General features: G+C 37.9%; 1 protein-coding gene and 1 long non-coding RNA gene across 2 annotated transcripts in view; one reads left to right on the top strand and one right to left on the bottom strand.

Annotated features, from left to right (window-relative positions):
- Positions 1-6,242, top strand: part of LOC149702863 (uncharacterized) — a 95,511-nt gene extending 89,269 nt beyond the window's left edge. Inside the window, exon 3 of the long non-coding RNA XR_016381874.1 lies at positions 6,184-6,242. This is a non-coding gene — a long non-coding RNA (uncharacterized LOC149702863). The remainder of the gene's footprint in view (positions 1-6,183) is intronic.
- LOC149702861 (putative cationic amino acid transporter) overlaps positions 1-12,625 on the bottom strand; it is a 138,677-nt gene that overhangs the window by 57,532 nt on the left and 68,520 nt on the right. The gene's annotated exons all lie outside the window — the stretch shown is intronic.

Here is a 12,625-nt window from a genome sequence, read left to right as displayed (position 1 = left end):
ATTGAAAAGGCTTGAACAATTGACTATTTTAAAATTGAATTCCTGCACTTGCAAAGAATTAAAAAAAGCGATAGATGCATATATTTAGGTTGTTTAAGGGGTAGTGATAGTCATCTCCACTCGGAGAGGTAATATTTTGGCTTTCCCAACTTGTCTCTGTTCTTATCAAAACAGAACTTGCCATCATCAGAGAACGTTAAGTAAACACTTCAATTCCGTTTTCCTTGAACTATTCCAGACGCGAGTTGATTCTGTCAAGAACAGGCGCGACGTACAAACTGTTAAAGCTATCTTAACCCTAATTTGCTTTCAAAGCATTCTGTATAAACGATTTCGAAAACACACTGTAACAACCAATTCACTTATCCACCACCCACCCAAGTCAAGCCAATGTAAGCAGAGCGAATGAAATCGATATCATTCTGTTAAACCAACACAAGGAAGGAATTTTACATTGAAGACGGGAACTTCTTAAGGACAAGTCTCGAGAATTGAAGTTAATTTTTAGTTCTCAGTAACTAAGACTGAAATTTACTGAGAACTATCTCAGTTAGGAAATGATGTGAATAATTTTAAAAGTCGAAAGGCCCAAGACATCTTCTAGAGGATCACTTTAAAGTTTCTACTACGGGCAAAATTGCAAAGCACTCTCTTTTATCACCACAAATCTGAACTGGTGGAGCGAAACTCACCCAGTACCGCTTGGCGGATTCCAGTTAATAGGAAGTCTATTTGAACCGGAACAGAAATCTCCCTCCATGTGTGCCCTTGGGCTTTGGAGGAGTGCAGTTTGATTCTACAGTAGTTGGGGGCAACCATAGCTGTTTACAAATCCCAGCATGCTTTTCAAGGTTGTGGGCATCATTGAGTGCCGCCACTCTATTTTACTCCCGACCTTTGAAAAGGATTTATTATGAAAGACACGTCATAGGTCTCAGATCATTCTCCCAATTTTGACGCGAGTTCTTTCTTTTATAAACGGATAGGTTCAATAATCATTTTCAAACAATTGAATTAATTGGTGGAAGCATAAATTCATAAGGTACGTTCCATAAGTTTGTCACTGGTTACTGAGAGCTTGTCATGAAGTGACGTAGCTGAGGCGTCATAAATTCTCGGAAAGCGACACCTGGTGAGACGCTGTCAAATGTTTAGTACAGACTAAATAGGAAGATGGTCTGCAAAACCGAGTGTAGTCAATTCTGGCTTGTCGTTCTCGAACTAGCTCTCATTAAGTCTCTAGCATTACAAAGTGTAGTTAGTGTCATGCTTATGGAAACTTAGGGCTTTATGCATTTTCAGTAGACGCCTGTTGAAATGTTTATTCCGCGGAACAGAAGAACAACTAATCTACCATTACCATTTTAGACTATGATGATGATTGGACTTCTCCTTTAACAATAAAATGCCTACGCATTATTTAACGATTGTGTAGCATCCCTTCAGCAGCATTCATGGCTGAATGACCGTTAAGCCTAAATCGATAGCGCGCCTAGTTGGCTAATGACATCCTGAAAAACCAACCACTATCCCAAGCTATATAGGAAACTCTTAAAAAAGTTGTAAAAGTCCTTTCTGCAAAACGATCTTTCCGCGACAACACATTTCAAGTGCAACGTGCACCATTCCTCGAACGCTTTATACCGCTCATTAACCATCTTCTTAAAACGTCCAAACGTGCTTTATATTGAATGAAAATTCGGAATGAAACGGTATAAAGTTCGTCGACTCGTAATAATCTCCTTTTTCCCCAGCTAGTCCTCTTTATCTGTAACATTTATCACGATTAGAGTTTAGTGCAACCAAAGGCCGTGCAAGCGCAAAACCAATTTGATTTCAAAGAGCGTAACTCCTTCCTTGCGACGTGGTATTATTTCGAAATGAACGAATCATTTCTCTGTAGTGTCGAATTTTTTGGCAACAAGTGAACCGTAGTTTGTCCAAGACTGTCGAATTCCCAGAAATAAATCTAAGAAGCTAAAGATTTTACATTCTTGCTTTTCGGGTGCAGAGATAAGTGGTTCTGGTTTTAATTTGCTTGACTCTCTTTTTGTTTTCCTGCACTGAGAAAATATAACCGAATTAACCTAAGAAAATAATGGTGTACCATTCTACTCGAAGCTGCATGTACAATCGAACATACTTAGCCAATTCTCATAACTAATTATACCTTGCAAAAATATTTTAGTTCCAATATATGTTTCACACAGGATTTCGTTATTTAACACACCATTAAAGACATACTTAAATCATCAAGAAACACTTTTAAATAGTAGCGCCAAACATGAGAAAATTCAAGTTCATGACAACTTTCATCAAATCACATTCACTATGACTTTGGAAAACATAAATATATATCTGTATCAATAGCCCTTCTATCATGTTAGTTAGTACGTTTCTAGACTTGCACGAGGTTTATGTCATCACGTTGGCCAATCAGAATCAAAACACCTTGAATTCCAAATAGCAGACGAGAACTTTAAGAGAGAATGAGAACTTCAGTTTTTGGTTAGTTAGGACGATTAGGAAAATTTTTTAAGAATTTATAAAATAGCTTCAATTCTGTACTTCACGTCACGATGTAGTAGCATTCCATGTCTGGGATAGTAAGGAAACTGTATCCTTCTTAAAAAAACGATACTTGAAAGAACATAGTTTGGATCGAACGCTGCAGAGCTCTCATCCAAGTCAAGAAACTAACGAGCTTCGACGACTCTCTAGACCATCTTCACGGTATTGCCCTCCTTTAGCCGTTTGTTGCCTCGTACCACCACCAAGAACAAGGCTCTGCTCGGGATCTAGAGTTCCAGACGAATCGGATGATGCGACTGCTCTCTGTTCTTCGTGAAACGTTGAATACGATTCACACTTGAGCGTGGGTTAAGAAGTAGAAATCCCTTTGTACTATATACCTCCCTTTCCCCATATGTTTCTATATTAACTAACTCGTTTCGTAAACCACAATCTGAAGGAAATAGCAGCCGGGAAAAGGGGATTTGGCGCTTCCTTAGATCCTTTTGGAACGGAACTTTTTTTTGAAAATCACTTTCTACACTTGACTTCCGGATGGCTGATTTCAATTCCACTCTACGCTGTTATGAACACTTTGCCTAGAGACGCCGTTCATCGTAGAAGATTTAACACTGTGGAAGTGGGGTTGCATGTATTTACCCACTACAAAAATTGGCATTCCCAGATTTGGCTGCATTTATCATTTCTTATGGAACATTTTTGGGCCTAACATCATTTATTTCACTGCAGTACAACCAATGCTATACAGCTGGCCATATACTCTGGAACAGAGCCAGCCAGTTGAGATACGCCCCATGACGTCATGACACTTTCCTTAGATTTCATCTGGCCTACATCACAACAAATCATTGTGTAGCCATTTTCACTCAACGTATCTAGGCGGATTTTGTAGGAAGAGCTAGAGTAATCATTATTTATGACGAATTTTAGCTGGCGAATAATCCATCTCACTGCCCGTTTAACCTAGCGCGAGTACCCAACTTGCTACCTAGTATATACCAACCAATCAAATCACAGTTTTAAAGGGGTTCGAATAATGATACTTGACGAATAGTAAGTTCTCAAGCCCGGCCCACGAAACCAGCATAGAAATTAATATGGGATATATGGAGTTTCCCACAATGATTCTTAGTAGCTGTATGTATTCCTGGTAGTTTTAATGACCAATCAATGGTCTTTATCAGTTTCCCGTTTCGAAAGTAAAAATATAATAACCAGTATATTAGATTTAAGAGACATTGTTTCTACTTAATACCTTAGACAATAGACTCTTTGTTATTAGCGAATACGAGAGCCTTTGGGGGAAAGCTCTTTTAGAATTATTGTCTTTTCTTTCAACTTAATTGAGAGTCGCATCTTGGCAATTATTTCGATTTACGAAGAAGGAAGGGAAACCGCCTCTAGTTACACGTTGTTGGTGAATGCACTAGGAGTTCTGGTTCATGAATGATCAGATTGGTACATCACCAGATTGACCCTCCTTTTTCTTGTTAAGTTGAATCGAATCGGTGGCTTTGTTTCGATCGTTTCCAGCTTTAGATTCGAAGTCTCCAGGGTTAATCTGGCCCGGTTATCATTGTGTATTGCGCTCTTGATTTGCTTTTCTTGCTTGTGGTTGTATTGTTTCAATTATTTTAGTTTTGGTTCTCATATTGAGAATGTATACATGCATACATATTAGCAGAAGGGGATAATAGAAGAAGGATGGCACTCTGTACCCTCTCAATACTTCCCAGGCTCACCCTTTCTGTTTGCTCTCCTGTCTCTCCTACTCATCAAACTTCAGATGGGTAACTATCGCACTCTTAGGGTGAATTCAATAACAGTTTGGTACTAAATCCTCAGCAATCAACCCATAAACCTTGATTGTCTTGACGTAGGACAAAAATCCACCAGCGCATGCGCCTCGGCAAATAGAGTAATGAGGGAACTATTTATCGCGTATGTGAGTAAATTGTCGATATTTACAACTTGACAGTTCCGAACTATATATATATACCTTTATAATAAGCGATAAAGTTTAAAAATCGATAAAACAAATTCGAAATGTGTTTCTATAATCTTCCCTGGTTGATTGATTTTTCTTGATCATTAGTGTACAACGGGTAAAACATTTCTACAGGCGCGTGTAGAAAATACATAGGAAGTTTTCCTCCAAATGGGATGCTTTCCCCGAATGCTCTTAAATATGCATAGAAATTTATTTTTATATTTTAGATATACAGGGTGCTCCAAATGTGATAGGACCAAAGTATAAGGGAAGTAGAGGGACTTGATTCGGTTTTGTAACGTTGCTCCAAATATTAATATATGTTGGGAAGAATCATTTTGCAATTCCCCCGCTTTGGGCTGGTACACTTCTCTCGAAGAGAAGTATTATATACTTCTGATATTAACAAAAAACTTTTTTAGGCAGAATATATCGATCACGTATAGACCTTGCTTTTCGCGAGACTGTAGCGCCAATTCCCTAAGTGGTATAAGACGAAGCACGACTCTCCTCGGTCACGTGCCTCTGACGTATTTAAAATATTTTAACCCCCCCCCCCGTTGCTGCATTCTTGGCGTCCCTTGAAGACTGACGTTTTCAAAAGTGGCTCTTTAATTTTAGTGTACCTTATTAGAAGTCGAAACTTTAACTAAAGGGAGGGTGAAAAGGAAAATTAAGTTATTTTTAAAGATTCTTCTTTTAGTTATAGACTAATCTGCAGAGTATGATTTTCTAAGATCAAACGATTTAAGCAGAGGATCTCTTTGGACATTGCTTATCTTATTTGGGAAAATACGATTTAGTACATCTTTGTTTATACAAATCTTTTTAACTTTTTGAATGAAAACACAGAACTGAAGAACTCTACTGGGAATGTGCCTGAAATTGGCCTTGGTCTTTTATTTATATATCTTGTTTGGCTTTCCCTTTACATTTGTGTTTAGTTTCTGGAATTCAATATATTTTTAGACTGTTATTTTCTTAGAGTATCGAAACCCAAGGGAACTTAAGTATTTACTTTACTTTGGAAACGAGAAGATTTAATTTGTTTACTCTGTTAATTTGATTTTAATAGGCATACCATAAAGGGGTTTAGAAAGTTTTGAAGTTCTGTTATCAGAAGATAGTTATGTAAATTGATTATCTTGTTTACTTTTGTAAATTGATTATCTTGTTTACTTTTGTAAATATCAACTATTGTTCTGTTAAGATCTTATCAAGAAGTGATATCTAGTTAATTAGGGAGAAGGTATAATTTTGCCACATTTCCAGCTTTATCTCCAACCAGAAATATATTACCTTACGTGTTAAGTAATATATTTCTGCTCCAACGTAGGTCCGGAGTTAATCCCCGCCTCTAAATTACAACCAGTATCTCATTGGTTTTTGAAAACTCACGTCAGCGCGACGCGAATGACGAAAATTACGTATTTTCCGACTGAGGAGAGGCGAAATAGCCCGGCCTACTTTTACGTCCCGCCTTGTATTTTTAAAGGGGGACTGGGACTATGGCACGCGAGTACTTAGGCATCTTATACCTTCTCCCTATAAACTAGACATCACTTCTTGATTATACAAAACAACTGTATTTTGAATATTTATATTCTATGAATAATTTATGTCTAAAACTCATTTTTTTTTTCATTCTTTGATTGTTTTAGGTGCTTCCAGCTGGTGCACGGTTTTGCAATTGGAATCCAGGAATAAGAATTACAAGGTAGGAAATTCCTTTGGATTTTGTACTTTTGTCATATGACCTATAGTAACTGCTACATACGTAAGGTTTTCTGTGTTTACCAGCCATGGAAATTTCTTTTTCGAGGTTGAAAGAACCTTGAGTTATTTTAGTAAAATTTTCCCCATTAAAACATACACCACGTGACGTATATTGAGGGTGGTCCCTCGAGTACAGTTTCAACAAATACTCTAGTAATATATTCCTTAGAATTTGAAAGCTGTACTTATTTGCTCTCTTGGGACTTATAAATTCATAAAAAGCTAGTATTTTATTTGAAAAAAGGCTTTTTTTCCAAACCTCAACGTACGTGAACAAGGCTTCTATAGATTTAGTACCCAATAAAATTACGTCAGAACGTTGCTAGTAGAGGGGCGTCGACATCTTTGGGAATTCAAACTTATTTACAAAGAATATGAAATTTAGTTATTGAAGCGTAATGGGATGGAGATCTTTTTCAAGGAACATATGCATTTTTAAAGATGCAGGAATGAATAACAGATCCCAATTTGCTAGTGTCATGGTCCCTCTTCAAGTAAGGTAGAGGCGTCTCAGGATACACATATTTATGGACGTTCTACGCCATGAAAACGTTGATTAAGAAAGCCAATAAGATATTTTAAAAATTTCGTTACACATCGTCGGTAGATTGTTGAACCAAGAGAATGTTACAAACATATACGGCGTAGTTGTTTACGAGACCTTCTAAACTATAAGTGCCCATAACAAAGGTCAAGTGAGACTGACCCTAGATAACCAGGATTAGAAAGGTTGACCCTGCCTTTGACAAAGATCTCTAGTGACACTGTCACCCGGAAGCGTGAGAGAGTCTGTTACTGTCACGTAAAATCGATCGCCTTCAGAATCAGATTGAAAGGTCAGGGTGTAAAAAGCTGGCTTCCAGGTTAACAATAACCACTGAAAACAAGACAGCCTAGCTATTTTGAACGTATTGAGGTTTCAACCTGGTTTGTGCTTGAAGGAGAGAGGAATGGAGTGGAAACCCCATACCTATAACGTTGCCTCTGTACTCCCACCGCCTACGGAACGGCACCGAAGTCCTCCCAGCATCCTCATCGTTCTGGTAGAGTCGTACAGTACGAAAACGTAAACAACGCCCCCTCTGTCTTAAAAATAGAAGCTAGTTCTCATACAAATATAATAGAGCTACGCGGCAGTACTTAACAATCGACTACCGAAGGGTGGGGCATGCGAGAAGTATACACTGGGAGAGTTTCTATGTCACAGGTCGCCCATCATCATTTCAACTCCATTTTACTCATTTCTCCCTGGTTTCTGACTATATGCCTTAGTCTATATTGCAAGCACTGTTGCAAGGCAGGCGGAGCTATTTTTCCTAGAGCTCTTGCGTGCCCTTACTATCTTTCTTTCTCGTTTCAAAACAAAACGAAAGCTTCAGAGGAAAATCTAAATTATTCACTGGGAAATAGAAAGTGCTAGTGCATGTACCGCAGAACATGCTAACGCTGTATCATCTTTGTTTTGTACTGTGAGCATCAATATGATCGATTCCATGAGTGCTGAATGTATAGTGTAAGTGTGCATTTATAATTCAAAGCATTGAATTGCTTTGGGCCAATATAAAAAACGAGAGAAGAGAGAGTTGTTATGGTTGGTTGCACTTAAACTTGAATAGATCTGCCATCCCGTGTTCTCGGATATATTAATATGTTCTTGGGAATACATATCTTTCTCCACTATTTACTCCGAGACAACAAAATTAACTTAGTATTAAACAGACTGGATGTTTATACGGGTTTTATAGTCCTAAATTATATTTGTAGCAATTTGAATATATTACAGAGATTCTATACGTTTACGTAATTGTTCTATCAATTTGGTTTAGCCGGTGCAAGTTGAAGAATAGATTAAAATTATTACGTAATATCAGAAGGGGATAATAGAAGAAGGATGACACTCTGCACTAGCGCATGCGCCTGGCAAATAGTTAAGCGCTAATATAGTAATGATGAGGGAACTATTTATCGCGTACGTGATTCGGTTTAGTAACCATGATCTAAATGTTCTCATGTTGGGAAGAATCATATTACAATTACCCCGGTTTATAGTACACTTCTCTCGAAGAAATTACTACATACTTCTGGTAAATTGTAATTAAATTTTCTGTCTAATTTGACAAAGTTTAGCCTCATATTTAATTAATGTTTTGTGAGCTAAGATATTATTTCGTTACTATGGTCTAGTGTTACCAGTACGTCACCTCCCAAGGAGTTAAGGAACGGGCCTTTTAAACTTCATGCTATGCAAGAAGTTGCCTAAATATTGACAATATCTAAACGTATTTCAAGCCAAGAATGTTAATTATAATCATTTCAGTCTGAAACGGGATATTACTTAAGCGCTTTCAAAATAAGTTATGCAAAACATTACTATAGACATTCCAAAATTTAATTGGACAAATTTGAGTGTCACTCTTATCGGAACAGCCACGCAACAGAATGTGTGCTTAGAGGAGTAGACTGTTGTTCTATTCAGTTATCGTTAAATTTTTAAAGATACTACCGGTACTCGGTTACCCTTGTCCAAATATCACTCTCTGCCTCCATAGAGGACGACATTTTTCAACCTTTAATGACATGTCTTGTACAGATATTCCCTTATGTATTGGTAAAGGTTAAAGTGTCTACTCCTCTACTGTATATCCTCTATGGTGTAAGGGAGTAATTTTCGTGACATCAAGCGTGTGCTAGAATGTTTACGTCTCCTGAAGTAGAGGTGACACCTAGAATTCCTGTAGTTCAACCCTGCTATGATACTTGCAGGGCTGGGAGGAGTTTGTATCATATTGACGCGAATATGCTGTTGGCCCTACCGTATAGGGAACTTCCTAAAGTACACAACATAGCACATCGCGAAGATTCATTCTTAAACGGATGAGAAGGGGAGATAAGGATTCCTTCCTCCTGTCACGTCTGTAATTTCCTATTTCCCGGCATTACTAGAATGGGAGTCAAGGTGAATGTTCCGACCAGATTCTCCTACATAATTGGGCATCGTGTTGGGGTCTTCGTAAACGTATTAATTAAATGCTCCCCGTTTTCATCTCCCCACTCCCATCATCAGTTCCCCTTAACTCTAACGTAGATAACCCACTTTATTGTCTTTTGCACGCGGTAACCCTTTGCGTAACTTCCATTTGTTACGGGCCTAACATCGACGTTATCTCTTCGGTGTGGGAACGAACGTTACGTTTCGCGTTCAAACGCTATGCGCCAAGTTTCCCGAGCCACCCAAGTGAATATTTATGAAGATTTGTATCTTCAACAGCTTGTTGTTATTGCTACAACCAGAAGTTGATAAATTTAAAGTTAAGAGCTTGTTTTTAAACTACTTTTAGGTATTTCTCATCGATAGAAATGTCTAACTAATTGATCATTGCAATTCTATTGAGAGTTTTACCAACGTCAGGAGGTAAATCTAGCGGCAGGTTACAAAGACAGATTCATGTTTATTAAAATGGTCTCTTCTTTGAAAAACGAGGGTGGTTTCACTATTTTCATCTGATCAGGTGAATTGAAGACCGATTAATCTTTGTCCTCCACTAAGACCAGACTTGACATTCTGTCACGTAGGAATTTTTATACGAATCCAATCAATACCAGATTCTTTCCATTCCTGACACACTTATTGGAACTCCACACATATTTATTCTTGAATAGCTTTCCTGGTTCACCCTTGACCTAATTCCTAGATGCTTATATTGTTTTTAAGGGAGGCATTCTCATGGACGCCGCCATAAGATATCGACGCGCTTTTGTTGGTGGCCGACATTCCCTGTCAGTTCGTCGCGTCCCATAGCCTTGACCTTCGCCAACATTATTATAGACAATGTATTGATAGAACATGCCTCCAAAAAGAGGGGATAACCTTTAAAGTCCCTTATAGTCTGCTACCACGAGCTTTCTCGTGACGTCACACCCTATCTCTTACGTCAGTTTTGGCAACCATATTAGAAGTCGTCAGCTCAGGCCATACGATTGAGACTACCAATATTGAAGTCACATCTCCGTAGGTCCTACCCTCTCAGTACCACTCTATTGCTTGGCGGTGTTCACTGAATAACTTCATTCATTACTACGTATTGCAACGTCATACCTGCTATCATTATCTGTGTTATAACCCTAGCAGACGCTAAGAAGAAGTGGTTTGCTGTATTTCCCGTCTTTTTTGACACTACACCACGCCATCCTAAACTTAGTTTATTGGGGAACTAAGGAAAACCACTAGATTAGAGAATCTATAGACAATTCAATTAATTACTTACTTTCAAAGAAACCAATACAGAGGGGCGGGGTCACCATCTTAGTTTTTTCCCTAGAGAGGCAAAACCTGGTGGAGACCAAGTTCACTGCATGCGGCAGGAATTCAATTAACACTGCTGCCTCTAGCGGTGCTTCTGTGCTGGAATTAATTTAATGGTCTATTGGCCTCAACATATAAGCCATTCTGTATATAAATAAACTTTTGAAGTACTTCGTAACCTACTTGGTTTAATAAAGACTTCCCAAAGAGCACCTGGTTTTGGGGTTAAACATAAATCATGCGATTGCAACTTAAAAGAAAGTTTAATAATTTTTAGTTAATCTACTTTGGTGTAAAAGGTTTTTATGTTCGGGTATCTCGCATTACGTGCTTTGAGTTTGAAATTTTCGATACGAGTATGGGGAAAACAGATTGAAGTAAATGGGGTTTTATGTAAGTCATCTTTTTAATAGCTTTTTCGTCTCTGGAAAACCAAAAGAAACTTTTTTTAGCTTTACAACATATTTACAAAATGAATTTGCGTCGTTTGGTTGTCAGGGTTGTGATAAAATCGTGACTTTGCTCCATCTACGTAGATGACTTTTATAATGAAAGCTATTAGTTTGCTTTTATGCTTGAGGGTGCAGCTTTATCAGTTTGTTGTACAACTAAAGGTCGTGTTTTTGACTTATTGGGCCAATCTCCTTAATTTAAAAAGAGTACTATTTTTGGGGGAGATACGGGTAAAATATTCAGGAAAGTTACTTATTTACATATTATACCAGAAGTGGTATCATACCACTTCTGATTATACTGATAAACTATAGCTGAATTTGAAAAATCGGTAAGGAATTTGCAAAAATTATAGAATATATTCAATAAAATCGTGTATTGGAGAAAAAGACAGAAATAAGAAAACTCAGAACACGTTATTCAATTTTGAAGGGAGCATGAAGGGTGAATTTTGCAGAATAAAATTGTAAAACTAAATTCGGATTTTTACAGATTTTAATCGGATACGCAGGCTAGAATATTTCTTTTTCAATGAAAAGAGCAAGTTGGAGAATACGTTGGTGTATTCTTCTTACTAAACTAAACCCCTTTAGAGAAAAAGATACAGGCCTAGGCCTAGTATATATCTGAAAGTTCAAGGAGGTCCTGAAATAGATTGTAAAATTGTTCTTGTTATTCTGCTTGTGTGTCGCACTTTTTTGTTGCCAATACTCGGATAACGGAAAAAAAAATTAAAATTCCTCTTATTTCTTGTTTAAACTCTCATCTGTCTAGGCTATACCTCGTAAGTTCAAAAGATATGTTCCATAAGTTTGTCACTGTTTACTGAGAGCTTGCCATGAAGTGATGTAGGTCATAGATTCGAGGTAAAGCGAAGCCTGGTGAGGCGTTGTCAAAGGCTTAGTACAGACTAAATAGGAAGATGGACTGCAAAACTAACCGAATGTAGTCAATTTTCGCTTGTCGTTCTCGAACTAGCTCGAGCTGTAAGTCTCTAGCATTACGAAGTATAAATAGTGTCATACTTATGGAACATATCTTATAAACTTATGATACCTGTAGATAGGCGAATGGAAGGCCTTAAGCCTATTCGGTGTGCCCTTTAAAGAATGGGTCACGCCAAGCATCTAGATTAAATTTCGGACGAACACGCAAGAGAAAAATAAGAAGGAAAAAAAATGTCAGAGAATTTGAACTGCCTACACTCCAGGGTAACACTAGAGGGCAGGTAGTTCCGCTCAACTCCCCTGATACCGCACCATCTCGATTATATTTGTTAATAATCGCTGCGCTAGGGTTACTTGATCGTGGATAGTATTATTCGATTAAAGCCCACGCAGTGTCGAGATCGACCATCACCAAAACACAGTTTTTTTCCTTCACCAAGGGACCGTTACAACCAAAAGGTCATAGATAGAAAGAAAAGGTATGCTTCGTTCACTACACCCATCCTTTGGCTGTAGACGTCATGTAAAAATGAGAAGCACACGACCATCCTCTAAAACTCTACACGAACCAACCAAACAGACAAGAGTTATTTGGAGGTCAAAGGTTTATAGAAATAGTACTCT

This window comes from Phalangium opilio, unplaced genomic scaffold (assembly GCF_054372755.1).
Source record: "Phalangium opilio isolate 3A_F unplaced genomic scaffold, DU_Popi_V2 ptg000017l_1, whole genome shotgun sequence".
In the NCBI taxonomy this organism is placed as follows: Eukaryota; Metazoa; Arthropoda; class Arachnida; order Opiliones; family Phalangiidae; genus Phalangium; species Phalangium opilio.
This window is presented reverse-complemented; position numbering and strand designations above follow the sequence as displayed.